Source organism: Chlorocebus sabaeus, chromosome 15 (assembly GCF_047675955.1).
Source record: "Chlorocebus sabaeus isolate Y175 chromosome 15, mChlSab1.0.hap1, whole genome shotgun sequence".
NCBI lineage: Eukaryota > Metazoa > Chordata > Mammalia > Primates > Cercopithecidae > Chlorocebus > Chlorocebus sabaeus.
In genome coordinates, this window is record NC_132918.1 from 13,639,470 (window position 1) to 13,657,439 (window position 17,970).

General features: G+C 39.9%; 1 pseudogene; it reads left to right on the forward strand.

Annotated features, from left to right (window-relative positions):
- Window positions 1-11,829: 11,829 nt before the first annotated feature.
- On the forward strand, window positions 11,830-17,003 carry LOC103221227 (actin, cytoplasmic 1-like; annotated as a pseudogene).
- Window positions 17,004-17,970: the final 967 nt, after the last annotated feature.

The following is a 17,970-nucleotide window of genomic DNA, read 5'->3' on the forward strand; positions in this document are numbered from 1 at the left end:
GAGATATCAGCTCTGATGACTTAGAGAAACAGTGTAAACCGGCAGTGTAAACACGAGCACAGCATTTATGAATAGTTGAGAATGGTGAATAGGAGTATAACTAGACAGAAGACAGTAGGGATGAAAGTTTTTTGGGGTGCAGTCTAAGTTGGTCTGGTGTCTGGAATGAAACTGGGACCTAATGGTGGGAGTGTCCACGCAGGAGCTCAAATGGGCTGTAACCTGTAGCATTCCGAGGACAGGCCTGAATTCTGAGAAAGGAAAGTGGTGAAAGTATTGTCTAGTCCTTTTTAAGTTGGTGACTGAGCTTGGTGAGGTGTGTTTTTAAAAGACCATTAGTCCGTTCTACCTTTCCTGAAGATTGAGGACAGTAAAGGATATAAAGGTTCCACTGAATACCAAGAGCTGAGAAACTGCTTGGGTGATTTGACTAGTAAAGGCTGGTCCGTTATCAGACTGTATAGAGATAGGAAGGCCAAACCAAGGAATTATGTCTGACAGGGAAGAAATGACTGTGTGGCCTTCTCAGACCCTGTGGGAAAGGCCTCTACCCATCCAGTGAAAGTATCTACCCAGACTAAGAGATATTTTAGTTTTCTGACTCGGGGCATGTGAGTAAAGTCAATTTGCCAGTCCTGGGCAGGGGCAAATCCCCGAGCTTGATGTGTAGGAAAGGGAGGGGGCCTGAACAATCCCTGAGGGGCAGTAGAATAGCAGATGGAACACTGAGAAATGATCTCCTTGAGGATAGATTTCCATGATGGAAAGGAAATGAGAGGGTCTAAGAGGTGGGCTAGGGACTTGTAACTGACATGGAAGAGGTTATGAAATGACGACAGAATAGAATGGGCCTGTGAGGCTGGAAGGAGATATTTTCCTTGGACTAAGAACTATTTGCCTTATGTGGGAAGAGATTGATAGGTGGAAGTTTCTGCAGGGGAGTAGGTGGGAGTGGCCGATGTGAAGGAGGAAAACTGCCGTGAGGGATAGAAGTTGGAATGCTAGCTGCTTTTTTAGCTAATTTATCAGCATAAGGATTATCCTGAGAGACAGGATCTGATGCCTTTTGATGGCTGCTTTTTTAGCTAACTTATCAGCATAAGCATTGTTCTGAGCGATGGTTGGGGGAAGAAAATAGATTTTGGAAGTTATGAGAACTGTAGAGAGTTGAGCATAGTTTGTGATTTTTAGGGCCTCTAACAGTATTAAAGCAGTGGCAGCTGCTGCACACAGACATGAGGGCTAGGCTAAAACAGTAAGGTCATTTGGACAGAAAGGCTACAGGACATGGTCCCAGCTCTTGTATAAGAATTCTGACTGCACTAACCATGCCTACGAAGGAAAGGAGTTGTTTTGTAGAAGGGATTGGGGTTTGGGAGATTAGCTGGACATGATCAGTAGGGAGAGTAAGTGTGTATTGATGAGAATTATGCCGAGATAGATAACAGATGAGGAAGAAATTTGGGCTTAACTGAAGTAATGGGGGCTGTCTGTGAGGCCTTGCAGCAGTACAGCCTAGGTAATTTGCTGAGCCTGATGGGTGTCAGGGTCAGTTCAAATGAAAGCGAAGAGAGGCTGGGATGAAGGGTGCAAAGGAATAGTAAAGAGAGTATGTTTGAGATCCAGAACAGAATAATGGGTTGTGAAGGGAGGTATTGAGGATAGAGTATATGGGTTTGGTACTACGTGATGGATACGCAAGACAATTTGGTTGATAAGGTGCAGATCTTGAACTAACCTGTAAGGCTTGTCTGGTTTTAGGACAGGTAAAATGGGGGAATTGTAAGGGGAGTTTATAGGCTTTAAAAGGCCATGCTGTAGCAGGTGAGTGATAACAGGCTTTAATCCTTTTAAAGCGTGCTGCCAGATGGGATATTGGCATTGAGTGGGGTAAGGGTGATTGGGTTTTAATGGGATAGTAATGGGCATGTGATCAGTTGCCAGGGAAGGTGTAGAGATGTCCCATACTTGTGGGTTAAGGTGGGGAGATACAATGGAAAGATGCAAAGGAGGCTTTGGGTTGGGGAGAGGGGCGGCAATGAGTTGTGGCTATAGTCCAGGAATAGTCAGGGAAGCAGATAATTTGGTTAAAATGTCTTGGCCTAATAAGGGAACTGGACAGGTGGGGATAACTAAAAAGGAATGCATAAAATAATTTTGCCCAAGTTGGCACAAGAGTTGGGGAATTTTAGGAGGTTTGGAAGCCTGGCCATCAATACCCACAACAGTTATGGAGGCAAGGGAAACAGGCCCTTGAAGAGAAGGTAATGTGGAGCGGGTAGCTTCCGTATTGATTAAGAAGGGGATGGACTTACCATCCACTGTAAGAGTTACCCAAAGCGTCTGTGATGGTCCAGGAGGCTTCCAAGGCGATGGAAGATATTCCAAGGCGATGGAAGATATTCCAAGCCGAGAATATCTGGGAAGGAGTCAGTCAGAGAGTCCTGGGCCAGAGCTCCAGGGGCTCTGGGAGTGGCTGCTGGGCGAGTTGTACAGTCCGATTTCCAGTGGGATCTCACACAGATGGGACATGGCTTAGGAGGAATCCTGGGCTGCGGGCATTCCTTGGCCCAGTGGCCAGATTTCCGGCACTTGTAGCAAGCTCCTGTGGGAGGAGGTTCTGGAGGAACCCCTGGCAGCTGTGGTTCAGGTGTTTGGAGTTGTGTGCTGGAGATGTGGCTGGGGTTTGTCTCACAGTGGAGGCAAGGAATTGCAACTCAGAAATAAGTTACTACTTGGCTGCCTCTACTCTATTATTGCACAACTTGAAGGCGAGGTTCATTAAGTCCTGTTGTGGGGTTTGAGAGCCAGAATTTAGTTTTTGGAGTTTTATTTAACATCAGGAGCAGACTGGGTAATAAAACAAAATGCATATTGAGAATAAGACGGCCTTCTGACCTTTTGGGGTCTAGGGCTGAAAAGTGTCTCAGGGTTGCTGCTATACAGGCCATGAACTGGGCTGGGTTTTTCATATTTGATGAAAAAGAGCCTAAACACTAACTGATTTGGAAGAGGTCAGATAAAGAGAAAGGAACATTAACCTTGACTATACCTTCAGCTCCAGCCACCTCTCTAAGAGGAAATTGTTGGGGAGGTGGGGAAGAGCTAGTTGCAGAACTAAACTGTAAGCTGGACCAGGTGTGAGGGGGGCACGTGGTAGAAGGATTATAGAGTGGAGGAGCGGAGGCTGAGGAAGAATTGGGACTTAGCTCTGCCTGGCGATGAGCAGCCTGTGGTGGGGGGGAAAGGTCAGATGGGTCTGTAGAAAAGGAAGACTGGAAAGACTCAGTGACACTTGGGGTAGGGACTGAGGGGACAGGTGGGAGGGAAAGAAGGAGGATTTGAGAGGAATCACATTGGGAAGAGAGACTAGGGAGGAAACAAAGTGTGAAAAATGACTGGATATAAGGCACCTCAGACCATTTGCCCATTTTTTGACAAAAATTATTTAGGTCTTGTAAGATGGAGAAATCGAAAGTGCCATTTTCTGGCCACTTAGAGCCATTGTCAAGTTTATATTGGGGCCAAGCGGTGTTGTAGAAGAAGATAAGGCATTTAGGTTTTAGGTCAGGTGTGAGTTGAAGAGGTTTTAAGTTCTTGAGAACACAGGCTAAGGGAGAAGAAGGAGGAATGGAGGGTGGAAGTTTGCCCATAGTGAAGGGGGCAAGCCCAGAGAAAAGAGAGAGTAGAGATACAGAGAGATCCGAGTCACAACACCAAAATGTCATGCGCATCCATGTGGAGACCACCAAACAGGCTTTGTGTGAGCAATAAAGCTTTTTAATCACCTGGGTGCAGGTGGGCTGAGTCCGAAAAGAGAGTCAGCAAAGGGAGAGATTGAAAGGTGGCCCCAAGATTGAAAGGAGAAAGAGGTTGAGAGATAGTGAGAGAGGTTGGAGAAGAGAGTAAAAAGGGGGCCGCTTACCCGATTTAAAATTGGTGAGATTTTCCTTGGGCTGTTGGGTCTGAGGACCCGAGGTCATAGGTGGATCTTTCTCACGGAGCAAAGAGCAGGAGGACAGGCAATTAATCTCCCAAGGGAGGTCCCCTGATCCGAGTCATGGCACCAAAATGTCATGCACATCCATGTGAAGAGACCACCAAACAGGCTTTGTGTGAGCAACAAAGCTTTTTAATCACCTGGGTGCAGGCAGACTGAGTCCAAAAAGAGAGTCAGCCAAAGTGTTCTCTTTAAGTAAAAAGGTAAACGGTCTTTATTTAAGGAAAGAAAGAAAAATGTACTCTGAGTTTGCTGGGATCTACAATAAGAATGAATCTTCCATCCATGATATTGTGCAGAAGGAAAAAGCAATTTGTGCATTATATAGAGTTTTGTACCATCAGTCATTTCAGGCATCCACCAGGGGCGATGGAATGTATCCCCCATGGATGGGGGAAACTACTGTATTTACATATAATGTGTGTTTGTAGAGCTGCATACATTTTTCTATATGTAGTTAAATAATGACATTTTAGATATGAATACAAAAAAGGAAGAAAGGGCTATTCAATAGATTTTAATTAAAGGAAATATTATAGAAAAGTTTAAAAATTGTTTTGAGACACGGTCTCACTCTGTTGCCAAGGCTGGAGTGCAGTGGCACAATTACAGGTCACTGCAGCCTTGACCTTCAGGGCTCAAGTGATCCTCCCACCTCAGCCTCCCAAGTAGCTGGAACCACAGGTGAATACCACAATGCCTGGCTAATTTTTTGTATTTTTATAGAGATAGGGTTTTGCCATGTTGACCAGTCTGGTCTTGAACTTCTGGGCTCAAGCAATCTGCCTGCCTCAGCCTCCCAAAGTGCTGTGGGATTACAGGTGTGAGCAACCACACCTGTCCAGAAAATCTGTTAGACAGAAGAAAAATCATCATATATTAAAAGCATGAAGATGCAAAGAAAGATGAAATATACAGGTATATTTAAATAAATAATTACTCTATAAAATGGTAATAATGTTTTTGGTTTTAAAATTATAAATGTGTTTGTGTGGGGAGGGGGGTAGGGGGAGTTCAGTACATCCTACTCCAAAATATGACACCTTAAAATACTATTTTAAACTGAAACAATTTGAGAAACAACAGAAGTAAGAAGTTTACTCTGACCATCCCTAGCCCTTTTTCCCTGAAGCAGATCATAAAACCTAGGTTTTCTGGCTTTCCCCAAAGCAGGTCATAAGATCCTCATGTAAGAGGTGTCCTGAGGCATCCTTATCTCTGAGGACAAAGAGACACAGAAAATAATTTAATACATATAATATAAATAGATTTACAGATCTTTACAGAATAAGCAAGTTTACATTTACAGTGGAGGTATGTAAAAGAAGTTGCCAGATTCAGAAGATATATTTAACTTTATTTTGAAATGAAAAGAAAGATTTCCAAAACAATGACTAAAGAGGGTCCCAAAAGAGCAGTAAAGATTTTTGAGAGCAGTAATTATGTCTCATTCATTTTGAAATATCGGTGTCTAGCATACCTGGGAGTAGTTTTTCATCTAAAAATTGAATTAAAAATATGCCTGTAGTCTACATACTCCATATTCTCACTGTAATGTTTACAGATATATTACCATGACAGCATGTTAGCTTCTGGAACTTACTAATTGTGAATAGGTTTTGTGGTGCGTCTGTAAAGAGTTTAGACAGGAAAGGTAAGCTGGAAACTAGATATTAAAGGAATTTACATAATCATGCATGACCTGTAAGATTTGGAGTTCTTCCTGGAAGTAACACTAGGCAACAAAATATTCAAGCATCTCTCTTTGAAATAAATAGCTCAAGTATGGGAGGAAAAAAGTAAATGAAAAGATGGGCCATTTATCTATCAAGTATTGATCCAAGTAAAACTTTTGAAAACGTTAAATATTAATTTTTAAAACCAAGAACAGTGTTTCATAAGTATGCTTAATTTTTTTATTTACAAATATTAATATTTTCCTTTTATTTTATTTTATTTTATTTTATTTTATTTTATTTTATTTTTTTGAGATGGAGTCTCGCTCTGTCACCCAGGCTGGAGTGCAGTGGCGTGATCTTGGCTCACTGCAACCTCCGCCTCCTGAGTTCATGCAATTCTCCCCACTTAGCCTCCCAAATAGCTGGGGTTACAGGCACCTGCCATCATGTCCGGCTAATTTGTGTGTGTGTGTGTGTGTGTATTTTTGTAGAGGCGGGTTTTCACTATATTGGCCCGACTGGTCTCGAACTCCTAACCTCAGGTGATCCGCCTGCCTTGGCCTCCCAAAGTGCCGGGATTGCAGGTGTGAGCCGCCACATCCGGCCCTTTCATGTAATTTAAAAAAATAATATGAAACATTTGTAGAACATGTTCTGTGTATCACATATAAGCTGTATTTATTTGACTAAAATGTTTCCTTATTACTATTATCTGGAAAACTAATATATCAAACATGGTCTGATTCAGAGCTTATATACGCTGCCTCAAAGTTAAATAAAATAAAATAGTTTTTAGTTAAATGACTAATTTTTGTCTAAATAAATTAATTATATGTGTTAACAGATATAATTGCAAACATGAATGAATAATTTTAAAAGTCCATCAAGGAAAAGTTTAATAAGTTATCAGTGCCATAAACAGGAAAGCTCACTAAACTGTCAACCATTACAGAAGAGATAAGACTCAAGTTCTTTTCAAAATATAAAACATAAGTTTGTTCTGAAGGAAAATTCGAAAGAAAATATTTTAAATTATTTCATATTAACATGCATCCAAGATCATTACCTGAAGGAGGCAAGATGGCTGACTAGACACAGCCAGGAATACCTTTACCACTGAGAGGAACGAAAATATAGAGTAAATATCCACACAATTTGAACAAGTTTTTTGTTTTTGTTTTTAGAGATTGACTCTTACTTTTTCACTCAGCCTGGAGTGTTGTAAACATAGCTCACTGCAAGGTCAAACTCCTTGGTTCAAGTGGTTCTCCTGCCTCAGCCTCCGAAATAGCTAGGACTACAGGTAAGTGTCACAATGCTTGGCTTATTGTTTTTTTTAAATATGGAGTGATGGGGTCTCCCTATGTTTCCCCAAATGGTCTCAAACTCCAGATTACAAGCAATCCTCCCACCCCAGACTCCCGAAATTCTTGGATTACAGGTGTGAGTTACTGCACCTAGCCAAACAGGTCTTTTGAAAGAATGAAAGTTAATAGGCAATGCAGATATAATAGTTGTAGAGAGTGGAAACTGGGAACCCTGCTCAGAGATTCCAGGTGCCAGCACTGGCAACTGTACCAAAATGTGACCTAGATGCCAATCACTCAAGACTCTCCTTGCTCTGAGTGGCAGCAGCTCCTCCCCTCTGCTTAGGCCAGAATGCACTTCCACTGTGGGACCAGAATGCATCCAATCCACACATTCCCTCACATGCTGGACCTCTCAAGACTGCCTGCCTAGATGCTCCTGCAGGAGGATCACCACAGCACAGTCACCACTGCCCCACCTGAGTTTTTGCTAGTGGCCTGAGAGCAGTTCAGCCACATCTCCAACCCCCATACCCCACTAACAATCCCCCTGCCCTACACAGCCAGTGCTTTAACCTGAGGGGTCAGAGGACAAATCCATGGGCCGAGTCCCAACTCCCCAGGATTTGAGCACACCACTCACGGATATTGAACTATCTGTGGCCTAAGCTCAATCAGGAAAGGAACCCCCACTATCAGAAGACAAAGAAGAGTGTGACATGGGTTCATGTGCCAGTGCAGGACATCCCTCCCTTCACAAGCCTGGTCTGGGAAGGGCGTGGCCTGAGAGCCCGTTGCAGCTTCTTTCCTAGGGAGTCCTGTAGCCAAGAGCATCTGGAACAGCTCAGGGATCTGGCACAGAAGGCTTGGGATAAGCCTAGCTGGTCAATCTGGTTCCTGAGGCAGATACCAGAGGGAAACTCATTGGGTGGGGGGAGTGTAAACTTGGTGGTCCTCACAGCCATCTCCTGGGCTGAAAACTTCAGCCTACAGGTACCTTCCAAGTTGCATACCTGGGGTACCAGTGCCCCACCCAGGGATATTCTGTTCCTGTCCCAGTGCACCATTAGACCACTAGCAGAGATACCCCACAAACTGCTGTCACTCTCCCAAGCACAAGGGACTGGCAGGCACCCAGGGAGTTGTGGTTCTCCTGGTGATTTAGCCCTCAAGTGGGACTGCCCTAAGGGATGGGTGAGCAGGGCCTGCCAAAGCTCCCATTGGGGCACAGGAAATAGTCATGGCACCAATAGTTGAAGGGGAAGGCATCACGGCTCAGGAGCAGACTCGGAGAGGGAGTCATGTCTCACCAGCTGCCATCTCTCCAGCACACTGCTATGTACACATTTAAGTACAAAAGCAGCACGTGGCTAAGCAAGAGCTTATCTGCCCATCTATACTCATAAGCGTTATTAATTGGACTGCAGGCTGAATTACACTACCAAACAAAAATACATTCCTCCAACAGGCAATGCCACTGAAACCCATCACAGGAACCTATATACAACCTAAGACTCTGTACAAAGCCTTGGCCTTCTGAAAGCACTCAGAAACAAAGCCATTCAACTGTACACAACATTCGCCACTGTCTAACTCACAAGAGGAAAACAAACACAAAACAAAAAGCCCCATCCAAGTGACATCAAATTCAAAAATGAAAGGAAATTCCAGCTCTCTTGAGAAGGAATCAGCACAAAAATTCTAGCAATTTAAAAAGTCAGAATGTTTTGTTACACTCTTGTTCCCAAGCAATATAATCTAAACATATTGAAACGAATTAAGACACAGAATTAAGAATCTGGAGGGCAAGGAAGCTCAATGAGGTCCAAGAGAAAGTTTCAATTCAATTCAATCAAAGGAAGCCAGAAAAATGATATAAGATTTGAATATGATATAGCTATATTAAGAAGGGATCAAACAGAACTTCTGAAATTGAGAAATTCACTATGAGAATTTCAAAATACAATTTGAAGCCTTTAAAACAGACCAGACCAACCAGAGGAAATAATCTCAGAGCTTGAAGACCAGTACTTTGAATCAAACTCATCAGGCAAAAAGAATTTCAAAAAATGGACAAATCCTCCAAGAAATATAGGATTATGTAAAGCAACTAAACCTACCACTCATTTATGTTCCTAAACAAGAAGAGAGAGTAAGTGTATTAGTCAAGGTTCCCCAGAGGGACAGAACCAATAGGATATTTGTAAATATAAACGTAAATATAAAATTAGGGGGAATTGGCTCACATGATTACAAGGTGAAGTCTCACAATAGGCCACCTACAAGCTGAGAAAAGAGAGAAACCAGTAGCATAGTTCTGTCCAAATCAGAAAGTCTCAAAACCAGGGAAGCCAATCCTGCAAGCCACAGTCTAAGGCTAAAGGCACAAAAGCCTCTGGGAGGCCACTGGTGCAAGTCCCTAAGTACAAAGGCTGAAGAACCCAGAGTCTGATGTCCATGGGCTGGAGAAGAGAAAGCAAGTTTCCAGCTTAGGAAGAAAGAGAGTGGGCAGATTCCACAAGCTTCTTAGCCCCTTTCTTCCAGCTGCTTTATTCTAGCCACAATGAGAGCTGATTGGATAGGGCTGACCCACATTGAGGGTGTGTCTTCCTCTCCCAGCCAAGTGTCTCCAATGTTAATCTCTTCTGGCAACACCTTCACAGACACACCCAAAAACAATGCTTCACCAGCCATCTAGGCATTCTTCAATACAGTCAAGTTGACACCTAATATTAACCATTATAGTAAGCCACTTGGAAAACATATTTAAGAATATAATCCAGGAAAATTTTTCCAATCTTGTTGGAGAGGTTAAATTGCAAAAGCAATACATTCAGAGAACACATGTGAGATGCTAATAAAATATAACAATCTTCAAGGCACATAGTCATCAGACTTTTCAAGGTCAACCTGAAAAAAAAAACTCTTAAAGACACGTAGAGAAAAGGGTTAGATCACCTATAAAGGGAAGCCTATCAGGCTAATAGTGGAATTCTCAGCAGAAACCTTACAAGCCAGAGAAGACTGGGAGCCTATTTTTAGCATTCTTAAAGAAAATAAATTCCAACTAGAATTTCATATCCCATAAAACTAAACCTCATAAGCAAAGAAGAAATAAAACCTTTCCCAGACAAGCAATTGCTAAGCAAATTTGCTACCACTAGACCAGCATTACAAGAATTACTTAATAGTGCTCTAAACTTGAAAATGAAAGAGGTAAACTGCTGCCACAAAAACATACATTAATACACAGCCCACAGACCCTATGAAGCAACAACACATTCATCACCACAAAGCAAGCAAACAACACCATGACAGGAACAAAATCTCACATATCAATATAACCTTAGCTGTAAATGGTCTAAATGCCCCACATAAAAAACACAAAGTGACAAGTTGGAGAGAAAAACAAGACACCTTTTTGCTGTCTTCAAGAGTTTCATCTGTCATGTAATGACGCCCATAGGTTCAAAGTAAAGGGATAGGAAGAGATCTATCACACAAATGGAAAATAAAAAAAGTAGAGATTTCTATGCATATATTAGATAAAACAGACATTTTATCAGCAACAGTAAAAATGGACAAAGAAGGCCATTACATAATGATAAAAGGTTCAATTTAACAAGAAAATTTAACTATACTAAATATATATGCATCCAACTTTGGAGCACCCAGATTCATAAAACAATTACTTCTAGACCTTCAAAAAGACTTAGGCAGCCACACAATAAGAGTAGGGAGTTTCAACACCCACTGAAAGTATTAGGACAGATGAACCAGAAAACTAACAAATAAATTCTTGACTTAAATTTGACACTTGACCAATTTGACTCAATAAATATCTATGTAACACTCCATTCAATAACCATAGCATATGCATTTTTCTCTTCTGAACATGAGCATAATGTAAGATCAACCACATGCTTGGTGATAAAGCAAGTCTCAATTCAAAAAAATGGAAATCATACAAAGTATATGCTTGAACCACAATGAAATAAAAATAGAAATCAATACAAAGAAGAACTCGCAAAAACTACACAATCACATAGAAACTAAACAAATAGATTCTGAATGACTTATGGGTAAACAGTGAAATTAAGACAGAAATCAAAATATTCTTTGAAACAAATGAAAGCAGAGACACAATATCAAAATCTCTGGGATGTGGCAAAAGCAATGTTAAGAGGAATTATTATAATGCTAAATGGCTATTTGAAAAAGTTAAAAGATCTCAAATTAACATCACAATCAAAGAAACTAGAAAAACAAGAACAAACTAATCCCAAAGCTGGCAGAAGAAAAGAAAGCACAGCAGTATTAAATGAAATTGCGGCCCCAAAAACTATACAAAGGATCAAGGAAACAAAAACTTGGTTATTTATTTGAAAGGGTAAGCAAGATCATTAAACCATTAGCTAGATTAATAAAGAAAAAAATGAGAGAAGAGCCATATAAATATAATCAGAAATGACAAAGGTAACACTAAAATTCATCCTAAGAAATACAAAATATCCTCAGAGACGACTATGAACCCTTCTATGTTCACAAACTAGAAAATCTAGGAGAAATGGATGAACTCCTGAAAAAACACAACCTCCTAAAGTTGAATCAGAAAAAGTTGAAACCCTGAGCAGGCAAATAATGAGTTCTAAAATTGATTCAATAAAAAAGAAAACTCTACAGATTCTAAAAAGCTTTGGACCAAGTAGATTCACAGCAGAATTCTACCAGATGTACAAAGAAAATTGGTACTACTAATACTGAAACTATTTTATAAAATAAAGAAGTAGGGGCTAATTAATTAGAAGTAGGAGCTAATTCTTGGGTGCACATGTACCTAAAGATGGGAATAGGAGACACTGGAGACTTCAAAGGCAGTTGGGAAAGTCTGAAAAACGTTCTATTGGGTATTATTTTTACTATCTAGATGATGGGATTGATAGAAGCCCAAACCTTAGCATCACACAATCCACCCTTACAACAAGTAGACACAATTCTAAAATAAAAATGAAAATTAAAATCAAAACATAATCACTACCTGTATAATTGATAAAATCACAATGCAGTAAAAAATTTTGATGGTGTCCATTTAAGTAGTTTACTGAAAGTTTATATGAAAATTTGCAAAGGTCTGTGGCATTATTAAAGTGAAGTGTATTTATACATGGAAGAAAAATGGAAAAGAAGAGGTACCAAAAAAGAATGTCAGCATTAACCAAATAACTTTAAAAGTGATATTACGTTACAGTCTGTTAATAAATTATGACTGCACTCTATAAATGTACTTTTTATGATAGGATATTTAATTACCTGTTACACTGTATTGATTACTTTGCATCAATAATCAAGTCAATAATCTGCAACTTTTAAATTCCCTTAACATGCATTTACAGGATACACTCCAATAGCCCCAAGACTTTTTGGTCTATTGGACGCTTGACCTGAAATTTACTAAACTGTCAAATGCATATTTACATGAGAGACTGGAAAAGCTTTTGCACCACGTCAATGACCTACTTATTCAAAATGCTTAAGAGCGCATTTACATGAAATAGCATGTTTTTTTTTTCCCTTTTTCTTTATTTTTTTAACTGCTTCAGGATGTATTTCCTTTAGAGCAGAGGAATTATGCCCTGTTTTGTCAGTAATGTATAGTATAAAACAAAGGTTGACAAAATAAGTTTTATGGGCCCAGTAGAAATATTATCATACTAGTAGGATAATATTACTATGTTTAAAAAAACTCACATTCATATTTTTTTCTATCTGACAAATAATACCCACATTTAGGTCCATCATTTTTGTCCCTTAATGTATTTTATTATAGCACATTACTCATACACCCACATTAAAAATACCCTACAAATTAATATTTGCATAACTATTTAAACATTCATATATATCCCATCTATCTCCATCAAATTATACCTTGCTTGGAAAATCCTTTTACCACATAATTGTAGCTTTATTTATCTCTTATTTAATCATAACTTTAATAAATATTTATTTGTCTGTCTTTATTGGACTGTTTCTTTAACTCAATACATGTCTTATTTATCTTTCAGGCTTCATCTTCCTAAACTAAGTTTTAGATAAATATTTGCTATAATTTGTTATAATAAAAATATTTTGAAATAAATTAATTACTAATTGGCTTTGTAGCATGTTTTCCCACAATATCAACTTAATTTTCTCATATTAAACTATTTAAAATAACACATCCATTTTCTGACACAATTGTGATAGCAAATGTAGAGCTATTTAAAATTTTTATTGCAGAGATTAATAGATCTGGAGAGGTAGATTATACAGATTTTACTTTCTGTTACTTTAAAATGAGAATGTTAGATTAGTTAAACCAGATAAAAGACCTAAACTATACATAACTTCAGTTGAAAGTTTGATAATTCCATTTTTCCTTTGCTCTAAAAAACTTTAAAAAAGAATCAAAAGGTAAAAATATTACATATACAGTTTTGGGTTGGCTGAATTTTTTTTGTTTCAATCACAGTTTACCTAAGACTCATTTTTTTTAAGCATTTGTTGAAGATTTTTGAAAAATACTTCATTAATTATCTTTATTGCTTTATTAGTTAGATCCCTATTGAGGCATGAAATAAAGTGAGTGAGGCAAAAAGATTTTCAATTTTTTTATTAAGGTGTTTATTTGCATTTGAATACTTATAATTATTATACTATACATGTAAAATATTTAATTTATACACTTTACACTGAAATTTTGTTCTTTTCACTGTTATTATTCAAAACCAGCTAATTGAATTATGTTGACCATCAAATATTTAACACAGAAAATGATACAGGTTCATTGAAGATTTTTGTTTCTTTCTGGGTTATAGCAGTTTAACATCTTGGGAATAAAATGCATAGGCCAATTCTTAATACTGCTTTAAAAATAAAAGTGATTTTTAGAATATAGCTAAGTTTAATTAGGCCTCTGAATTTCTAGAGTCAGAAAAACTGAACTTTTGAACCCTCCGTTGATAACCATCTTAAAGCTGGTCAAAATTTGCTATGTAATTACTTGGCAAAATTCCAGTATATACATTTTCGAAAAGTGTAATATCAACTTTTATTTCTCCTATCCTGGGTGTTAATAGAACTTGTAGTATTTGAGAAATGTGTTATATTTCTGTCAGTCAGGCCCGTCCTGTCTCCTATCTTATTTAAACTTGACTAAGCAAAGTAAATATGGCCATTCTGTTTCCAATTTCCAAAATATTTCTACTGAGCATCAGAGTTATGCAGTTTTCTCCCCAATCTTACTACATAGTTCCATTTCCATCATCCAAATTATTTCATTCCTGTACTAACAGCCATGGCAGAAACCCAGTAATGGAAATAAAAGAAGTGGCTGCATCCAAATTATAATCTTAAACGCTAAAGTTGTGTTTACATCAATTCTCTTTACTGGTGAATTTTATGGAGGGTAGATTCAGTCTGAGGCAGGTCTGCTGTTCGATGTGTCCAGTGTCACTTGCTTATCTCCCATATAGAAGCAGTTCACAAAGCCTTGAGTAGATTCAGAATAAAAGTAGACTATTACCTCAAACCAGAAAATGATTTTTTAAGTACTTTGCCATCTGCTGATAAAGGAATTCTGAGACTTTAAATCTTGCATTATTTATGTACTACACAGCCCATGAAGAAAATGATCTGCCATAGCCTTAAGGATGAGATAATAAATTTTTCAGCTTTAAGGTAACAAAATAAAAAGGCCGTGATCTTTAGCTAATAATCTCTTGTAAGAAAGGTCAATAACTGCCAGAGAAAAAGAAAGGCAAGTTTTAAGTCTATTACTGTATAAAATCTAACTTTGAAAAGGTTTTATTTTGTGTTTTGTTTTATTTTGTATTTTGTCAAGTAGAAAATGGATCTGAAGTTATTGCATCAATAAAGTATTTAGTCATGCATTACTTGGTGATCAAACATTAGAATTAATATACTAAACCATAGATATTACTCAAATATTTGAAAGCATAGTCCTTGAGTGCCCAAGTCATTTTGTTTTTTATTACATACCAGTTAACCATTGGTTACAGAAATTTCAACCCACATGTAATATTTAAATAATGTAGGAAATGAAATCGAATATTGAAAAATAATAACTAGAAATAAAAAACTGTTGGCAATAAGACAAAAAGGAAAAAACCTTGAAAATTGTCTAAAATCACCTCATTTCTCAGAAAAGTAATGATAGAACAGAACACTATTAGGTAACGATTTAAGAGTTTATGAACTAGTATTAAGAAGAAAACATACTCACATTAAATTGCATTTCTTCCACATCAATAGAAACTTTTCCCTTCCTTCCTTCCTTCCTTCCTTCCTTCCTTCCTTCCTTCCTTCCTTCCTTCCTTCCTTCCTCCCTCCCTCCCTCCCTCCCTCCCTCCCTCCCTCCCTTCCTTCCTTCCTTCCTTCCTTCCTTCCTTCCTTCCTTCCTTCTTTCCTTTTGAGATGGAGTTTCACTCTCGTCACCCAGGCTGGAGTGCAATGGCACTATCTCGGCTCACTGTAACCTATGCTTCCCACGTTCAAGCGATTCTCCTGCCTCAGCCTCCCATGTAGCTGGGATTACAGGTGTGTGCCATCACGCCTAACTAATTTTTTGTATTTTTAGTAGAGACGGGGTTTCACCATGTTGGTCAGGCTGGTCTCAAACCCCTGAGCTCAGTTTATCCACCCTCCCTGGCCTCCCAAAGGAAACTTTTTGTTTCTAAATCAATTGGTATAAATATCACAATATATATGTATGTATGTATGTATGTGTGTGTATGTGTGTGTGTGTGTGTATGTATATATACACATGTGAGTTTACATTGTTGGTTTCAAACATTTAACGCTACTTTGCATTTACTGAAGATTTAAAAGAAAATGTTTTTAATTTAAGTACACACACACACACACACACAACTTTATATGGTCATTTGAATGTAAAGTCTTGCCACTCTAGCACCTTTGTAGGCTAGAAAAAAGAGAGAAAGTTAACCACAGGAGACATAAGAATAAGGGACTTTTTTACCTAGAAGAAGCATCAACATTATTAGTCAGACTCGTATGTTTTCATTCGTAGCCCATGTTAATATCCTGTCTATTTGCAGTCACACCAGCTGATTTGGCTTGTAATGTCAGTCAAAATGACACAAACAGTCTTCTAGTGATAAACAAAAACAGGGACATATTTAAGTCCTTACATAAATTTTAAGATTCACCTACTATACATGAAGTTATAAGGTAACCCCAAGACTTAAAGGTATTATCAACAGAAACATTTAAGATAAGACAATACACAAATACTTAAAAGACACAGAGGACATAGAAGAGGACCGCGGAGACTGCGTCCACCCCGCCAGCACAGAGCCTCGCCCTCACTGCTCCATCGCCGATCCACACCCGCCGCTAGCTCACCAAGATGATATCGCTGAGCTTGTAATCAATAAGGGCTCCGGCATGTGCAAAGCCAGCTTCACAAGTGAAGATGCCCCTGGGGCCGTGTTCCCATCCATCGTGGGGCGTCTCAGGCACCAGGGCGTGATGGTGGGCATGGGTCAGAAGGACTCATAGTGGGCGAGGAGGCCCAGAGCAAGAGGGGCATCCTGACCCTGAACTGGGACAACATGGAAGATCGGGCACCACACCTACAACAAGCTGCCTGTGGCTCCAGAGGAGCAACCCGTGCTGCTGACCGAGCCCCTCCCTGAACCCCAAGGCCAACCACGAGAAGATGACCTAGATCACGTTTGAGACCTTCAGCACCCCATCCATGTACGTGGCCATCCAGGCCGTGCTGTCCCTGTAGGCCTCTGGCCCTACCACTGGCATGATGATGGACTCTGGCGAAGGGTCACCCACGCTGTGCCCATCTACGAGGGGTATGCCCTCCTCCACGCCATCCTGCATCTGGACCTGGCTGGCCATGACCTGACTGACTACCTCATGAACATCCTCACCCAGCGCCTACAGCTTCGCCACCATGGCCAAGCAGGCAATCACCAGTGACATCAAGGAGAAGCTGTGCTAGGTCGCCCTGGACTTGGATCAGGAGATGGCCATGGTGGCTTCCAGCTCCTCCCTGGAGAAGAGCTATGAGGTGCCCTACAGCCAGGTCATCACCATCCGCAACCAACAGTTCTGCTGCCCCAAGGTGCTCTTCCAGCCTTCCTTCCTGGGCATGAAATCCTGTGGCATCCACGAAACTACCTTCAACTCCATTATGAAGTGTGACGTGGATGTTCATGAAGACCTTTATGCCAACACAGTGCTGTCTGGCAGCACCACCTATGTACCCTAGCATCATGGACAAGACGTAGGAGATCACCACGCTGGCGCCCAGCACCATGAAGATCAGGATCATTGCTCCTCCTACCGCAAGTACTCCCTGTGGATAGGCAGCCCCATCCTGGCCTCCTCTCCCCCTTCCAGCAGATATGGATCAGCAAGCAGGAGTGTGATGAGTCTGGCCCCTCCATTTCCCACCTCAAATGCTTCTAGGCAGACTGTAACTGAGTTTCATTACACCCTTTCTTGACAAAACCTAACTTGCACAGAAAACAAAATGAGATTGGCATGGCTTTATTTGTTTTTTGGTTTTGTTTTGTTTGTTTGTTTTGGCTTAACTCAGGAACGAAGGTGACGGTTGGAGCGAGCACCCTCCAAAGTTCTACAATGTGGTCTAGGATTTTGATTGCACATTGTTCTTTTTTTAATAGTCATTCCAAATAGTGTGAGATGCATTGTTATGGGAAGTCCCTTGCCCTCCTAAAAGCCACCCCACTTTTCTCTAAGGAAAATGCCCTGGTCCTCTCCTGAGTCCACACAGGGAAGGTGATAGCATTGCTTTCATGTAAATAATGTAATGCAAAATTGTTTTAATCTTCACGTTAACCCTTTTTTATTTTGTTTTATTTTGAATGATCAGCCTTCGTGCCCCCCTTCCCCTTTTTGTCCCCCTATGTGAGATATATGA